We start from the raw sequence: 7,500 nt of genomic DNA, 5'->3' as shown, positions 1-7,500 counted from the left end.
ACGTCGAAAATATATCTCTAAGTCCAGACCGATGCACCACGTAATCTCGGGCAGACCGATGCACAACGTAAATGACGATCGGGACCGGGGCGATCGGTCGTATCTGACACCGCCGGCTCGGTTCTAACATCGTCAATGAGTCGGGGTTGTAAAAAAGGACGTGAACATTTTTCCTTATAAAAATCAAACCCGACCATGGATTTTGATTCTGATTGTTGATTATCGCTACTAGAACATATAAGGAGGCAACCAAATCAAATTTGAGAAAATTCCACGATCAGAAAATTTTTTTCGAAAAAAAAAAAAAATCGTAATCACCTCGGTCATGGCGAGTTATTTTCCGTATTTCATTCCACAATCAACGTACAACATAGAAGAAATCATCTCTCTAACTATCCTGGTTCAAAAGTTGTATCGGAACATTTCACGTCGTAATATCTCGCCAAGTCCAGACCTCGGCGATAGGTAGTATCTGACACCGTCCGCTCGGGACTGACATCGACTTGGACTCGGGCTGATGATGGGGAGGCGTTTAAGGACGTGAACATTTTTCCTTATAAAAATTAAAGTCGACAATGAATATTGATTCTGATTACTGATTTACGCTTTAAAAACACATTAGAAGGCAACCAAATCGAATTTGAGGAAATTCCACGATCAGAAAATTTTTTTCGAAAAAAAAAAAAATCCGAAAAATATTTTTCGATTCCGATTACTGATTTACTCTTTTAGAACACATTAGGAGGCAACCAAATCAAATTTGAAAAAATTCCACAATCAGAAAATTTTTTTCGAAAAAAAAAAAAATTCGAGGACACCTCGGTCATGGCAAGTTATTTCCCACAATCCATTCCCCGATCCACGTACATCCCAGAAAAAATCATCTCTCTAACCATCCTGGTTCAAAAGTTGTATCGGAACATTTTCACGTCGAAAATATATCTCTAAGTCCAAACCGATGCACCACGTAAACTAGGGCAGACCGATGCACCACGTAATATCGGGCAGACCGATGCAGAACGTAAACTCGATCATACCGATGCTTCACGTAATCTCGATCTTACCGATGCACCACGTAAACAAGGGCAGACCGATGCAGAACGTAAAGTAGATCTTACCGATGCACCACGTAATCTCGATCTTACCGATGCACCACGTAATCTCCATCTTACCGATGCACCACGTGAACTGGATCTTACCGATGCAGAACGTGAATTGGATCTTACCGATGCAGAACGTGAATTGGATCTTACCGATGCACCACGTAAACTCGATCATACCGATGCACCACGTAATCTCGGGCAGACCGATGCACAACGTAAATGACGATCGGGACCGGGGCGATCGGTCGTATCTGACACCGCCGGCTCGGTTCTAACATCGTCAATGAGTCGGGGTTGTAAAAAAGGACGTGAACATTTTTCCTTATAAAAATCAAACCCGACCATGGATTTTGATTCTGATTGTTGATTATCGCTACTAGAACATATAAGGAGGCAACCAAATCAAATTTGAGAAAATTCCACGATCAGAAAATTTTTTTCGAAAAAAAAAAAAAATCGTAATCACCTCGGTCATGGCGAGTTATTTTACGTATTTCATTCCACAATCAACGTACAACATAGAAGAAATCATCTCTCTAACTATCCTGGTTCAAAAGTTGTATCGGAACATTTCACGTCGTAATATCTCGCCAAGTCCAGACCTCGGCGATAGGTAGTATCTGACACCGTCCGCTCGGGACTGACATCGACTTGGACTCGGGCTGATGATGGGGAGGCGTTTAAGGACGTGAACATTTTTCCTTATAAAAATTAAAGTCGACAATGAATATTGATTCTGATTACTGATTTACGCTTTAAAAACACATTAGAAGGCAACCAAATCGAATTTGAGGAAATTCCACGATCAGAAAATTTTTTTCGAAAAAAAAAAAAATCCGAAAAATATTTTTCGATTCCGATTACTGATTTACTCTTTTAGAACACATTAGGAGGCAACCAAATCAAATTTGAGAAAATTCCACAATCAGAAAATTTTTTTCGAAAAAAAAAAAAATTCGAGGACACCTCGGTCATGGCAAGTTATTTCCCACAATCCATTCCCCGATCCACGTACATCCCAGAAAAAATTATCTCTCTAACTATCCTGGTTCAAAAGTTGTATCGGAACATTTTCACGTCGAAAATATATCTCTAAGTCCAAACCGATGCACCACGTAAACTAGGGCAGACCGATGCACCACGTAATATCGGGCAGACCGATGCAGAACGTAAACTCGATCATACCGATGCTTCACGTAATCTCGATCTTACCGATGCACCACGTAAACAAGGGCAGACCGATGCAGAACGTAAAGTAGATCTTACCGATGCACCACGTAATCTCGATCTTACCGATGCACCACGTAATCTCCATCTTACCGATGCACCACGTGAACTGGATCTTACCGATGCAGAACGTGAATTGGATCTTACCGATGCAGAACGTGAATTGGATCTTACCGATGCACCACGTAAACTCGATCATACCGATGCACCACGTAATCTCGGGCAGACCGATGCACAACGTAAATGACGATCGGGACCGGGGCGATCGGTCGTATCTGACACCGCCGGCTCGGTTCTAACATCGTCAATGAGTCGGGGTTGTAAAAAAGGACGTGAACATTTTTCCTTATAAAAATCAAACCCGACCATGGATTTTGATTCTGATTGTTGATTATCGCTACTAGAACATATAAGGAGGCAACCAAATCAAATTTGAGAAAATTCCACGATCAGAAAATTTTTTTCGAAAAAAAAAAAAAATCGTAATCACCTCGGTCATGGCGAGTTATTTTCCGTATTTCATTCCACAATCAACGTACAACATAGAAGAAATCATCTCTCTAACTATCCTGGTTCAAAAGTTGTATCGGAACATTTCACGTCGTAATATCTCGCCAAGTCCAGACCTCGGCGATAGGTAGTATCTGACACCGTCCGCTCGGGACTGACATCGACTTGGACTCGGGCTGATGATGGGGAGGCGTTTAAGGACGTGAACATTTTTCCTTATAAAAATTAAAGTCGACAATGAATATTGATTCTGATTACTGATTTACGCTTTAAAAACACATTAGAAGGCAACCAAATCGAATTTGAGGAAATTCCACGATCAGAAAATTTTTTTCGAAAAAAAAAAAAATCCGAAAAATATTTTTCGATTCCGATTACTGATTTACTCTTTTAGAACACATTAGGAGGCAACCAAATCAAATTTGAGAAAATTCCACAATCAGAAAATTTTTTTCGAAAAAAAAAAAAATTCGAGGACACCTCGGTCATGGCAAGTTATTTCCCACAATCCATTCCCCGATCCACGTACATCCCAGAAAAAATCATCTCTCTAACTATCCTGGTTCAAAAGTTGTATCGGAACATTTTCACGTCGAAAATATATCTCTAAGTCCAAACCGATGCACCACGTAAACTAGGGCAGACCGATGCACCACGTAATATCGGGCAGACCGATGCAGAACGTAAACTCGATCATACCGATGCTTCACGTAATCTCGATCTTACCGATGCACCACGTAAACAAGGGCAGACCGATGCAGAACGTAAAGTAGATCTTACCGATGCACCACGTAATCTCGATCTTACCGATGCACCACGTAATCTCCATCTTACCGATGCACCACGTGAACTGGATCTTACCGATGCAGAACGTGAATTGGATCTTACCGATGCAGAACGTGAATTGGATCTTACCGATGCACCACGTAAACTCGATCATACCGATGCACCACGTAATCTCGGGCAGACCGATGCACAACGTAAATGACGATCGGGACCGGGGCGATCGGTCGTATCTGACACCGCCGGCTCGGTTCTAACATCGTCAATGAGTCGGGGTTGTAAAAAAGGACGTGAACATTTTTCCTTATAAAAATCAAACCCGACCATGGATTTTGATTCTGATTGTTGATTATCGCTACTAGAACATATAAGGAGGCAACCAAATCAAATTTGAGAAAATTCCACGATCAGAAAATTTTTTTCGAAAAAAAAAAAAAATCGTAATCACCTCGGTCATGGCGAGTTATTTTCCGTATTTCATTCCACAATCAACGTACAACATAGAAGAAATCATCTCTCTAACTATCCTGGTTCAAAAGTTGTATCGGAACATTTCACGTCGTAATATCTCGCCAAGTCCAGACCTCGGCGATAGGTAGTATCTGACACCGTCCGCTCGGGACTGACATCGACTTGGACTCGGGCTGATGATGGGGAGGCGTTTAAGGACGTGAACATTTTTCCTTATAAAAATTAAAGTCGACAATGAATATTGATTCTGATTACTGATTTACGCTTTAAAAACACATTAGAAGGCAACCAAATCGAATTTGAGGAAATTCCACGATCAGAAAATTTTTTTCGAAAAAAAAAAAAATCCGAAAAATATTTTTCGATTCCGATTACTGATTTACTCTTTTAGAACACATTAGGAGGCAACCAAATCAAATTTGAGAAAATTCCACAATCAGAAAATTTTTTTCGAAAAAAAAAAAAATTCGAGGACACCTCGGTCATGGCAAGTTATTTCCCACAATCCATTCCCCGATCCACGTACATCCCAGAAAAAATCATCTCTCTAACTATCCTGGTTCAAAAGTTGTATCGGAACATTTTCACGTCGAAAATATATCTCTAAGTCCAAACCGATGCACCACGTAAACTAGGGCAGACCGATGCACCACGTAATATCGGGCAGACCGATGCAGAACGTAAACTCGATCATACCGATGCTTCACGTAATCTCGATCTTACCGATGCACCACGTAAACAAGGGCAGACCGATGCAGAACGTAAAGTAGATCTTACCGATGCACCACGTAATCTCGATCTTACCGATGCACCACGTAATCTCCATCTTACCGATGCACCACGTGAACTGGATCTTACCGATGCACCACGTAATCTCAATCTTACCGATGCACCACGTGAACTGGATCTTACCGATGCAGAACGTGAATTGGATCTTACCGATGCACCACGTAAACTCGATCTTACCGATGCACCACGTAATCTCGATCTTACCGATGCACCACGTGAACTGGATCTTACCGATGCAGAACGTGAATTGGATCTTACCGATGCACCACGTAAACTCGATCTTACCGATGCACCACGTAATCTCAATCTTACCGATGCACCACGTGAACTGGATCTTACCGATGCAGAACGTGAATTGGATCTTACCGATGCACCACGTAAACTCGATCTTACCGATGCACCACGTAATCTCAATCTTACCGATGCACCACGTGAACTGGATCTTACCGATGCAGAACGTGAATTGGATCTTACCGATGCACCACGTAAACTCGATCTTACCGATGCACCACGTAATCTCGATCTTACCGATGCACCACGTGAACTGGATCTTACCGATGCAGAACGTGAATTGGATCTTACCGATGCACCACGTAAACTCGATCTTACCGATGCACCACGTAATCTCAATCTTACCGATGCATCACGTAATCTCGATCTTACCGATGCAGAACGTAAACTCGATCATACCGATGCACCACGTTATCTCGGCAGACCGATGCAGAACGTAAAAAAAAAGCTTACAGCACGCGGTGTTCCCAAGCGGTCACCCATCCAAGTACTAACCGCGCCCGACGCTGCTTGGCTTCAGTGTTCTGACGAGAACTGGCAATTTCAGCGTGGTATGGCCGTAAACAACAAATATAGCGATATTTTCTATGATATCTCACTTTTTGGGAGCGGAAAGGACGTGAACGTTTTTCCTTATAAAAAATGAAATAACTTTTGGATATTAATTCTGATTGTTGATTTAAGTTTTAAGAACACATTAGGACATATCTCAATGAAATTTGAGGGATTTCCGAAATCGAAAAATATTTTTCGAAAAAAAAAAAAAATCCCAGAAGACCTCGGTCATCTCAAGTTTATTTCCATATTCTATTACACAATCAACGTACATCACAAAAGGAACCATCTCTCTAACTATCACAGTTAAATTTTTGTATCGGAACATTTCACGTCGGAATATCTCGCTAAGTCCAGACCGGGGAGATCGGTCGCATCTGACACCGTCCGCTCCGGACTGACATCGACTTGGAGTCGGGGTAACGATGGAGAGGCGTTTAAGGACGTGAACATTTTTCCTTATAAAAATTAAAGTCGACAATGAATATTGATTCTGATTACTGATTTACTCTTTTAGTACACATTAGAAGGCAACGCAATCAGATTTGAGGAAATTTCAAGATCAGAAAATTTTTTTCGAAAAAAAAAAAAATTCAAGAACACCTGGGTCATGGCAAGTTATTTCCCACAATCCATTCCACAATCAACGTACAACATAGAAGAAATCATCTCTCTAACTATCCTGGTTCAAAAGTTGTATCGGAACATTTCACGTCGAAATACCTCGCCAAGTCCAGACCGGGGCGATAGGTAGTATCTGACACCGTCCGCTCGGGACTGACATCGACTTGGACTCGGGCTAATGATGGGGAGGCGTTTAAGGACGTGAACATTTTTCCTTATAAAAATTAAAGTCGACAATGAATATTGATTCTGATTACTGATTTACGCTTTAAAAACACATTAGAAGGCAACCAAATCAAATTTGAGGAAATTCCAAAATCAGAAAATTTTTTTTCAAAAAAAAAAAAATCCGAAAAATATTTTTCGATTCTGATTACTGATTTACTCTTTTAGAACACATTAGAAGGCAACGAAATCAAATTTGAGTGAAATCCAAAATCAGAAAATATTTTTCGAAAAAAAAAAAAAATTCGAGAACACCTCGGTCATGGCAAGTTATTTTCCACAATCCATTCCCCAATCAACGTACATCCCAGAAAAAATCATCTCTCTAACTATCCTGGTTCAAAAGTTGTATCGGAACATTTTCACGTCGAAAATATATCTCAGAGTCCAGACCGATGCAGAACGTAAACTCGATCATACCGATGCTTCACGTAATCTCGATCTTACCGATGCACAACGTAAACTAGATCACACCGATGCAGAACGTAAACTCGATCATACCGATGCACCACGTAAACTCAGGCAGACCGATGCAGAACGTGAACTCGATCTTACCGATGCACCACGTAATCTCGATCTTACCGATGCACCACGTAAACTCGGGCAGACCGATGCAGAACGTGAACTCGATCTTACCGATGCACCACGTAAACTAGGGCTGACCGATGCATCACGTAAACGACGATCGAGAGGCGCGAAAGGACGTGAACGTTTTTCATTATAAAAATTGAAATAAATGATAAATAATGATTCTGATTGTTGGTTATCATTTTTAATAAGCATTAGGAGGCAACCAAATGAAATTTGAGGAAATTCCGATAATAGAAAATTTTTTCGAAAAAAAAAAAAAATTCATGAAATCCTCGGTCATCGCAAAATATTTACCATATTCTGTTCGATAATCAACGTATATTTAAGAAGG

The 7,500-nt window shown here is 40.8% G+C and overlaps 1 non-coding gene across 1 annotated transcript; it reads right to left on the bottom strand.

Moving 5' to 3' along the window:
- Nucleotides 1-5,620: 5,620 nt before the first annotated feature.
- Nucleotides 5,621-5,739, bottom strand: LOC123687907. Its single transcript, XR_006749611.1, has one exon. It is a non-coding gene; the product is annotated as a 5S ribosomal RNA (ribosomal RNA).
- Between the last annotated feature and the right edge of the window lie 1,761 nt (nucleotides 5,740-7,500).

The sequence above is a fragment of the Harmonia axyridis genome, chromosome X, assembly GCF_914767665.1.
Source record: "Harmonia axyridis chromosome X, icHarAxyr1.1, whole genome shotgun sequence".
Lineage (NCBI taxonomy): Eukaryota > Metazoa > Arthropoda > Insecta > Coleoptera > Coccinellidae > Harmonia > Harmonia axyridis.
The sequence above is the reverse complement of the archived record's forward strand: the minus strand, read 5'-3'. Positions and strand labels throughout refer to the sequence as shown.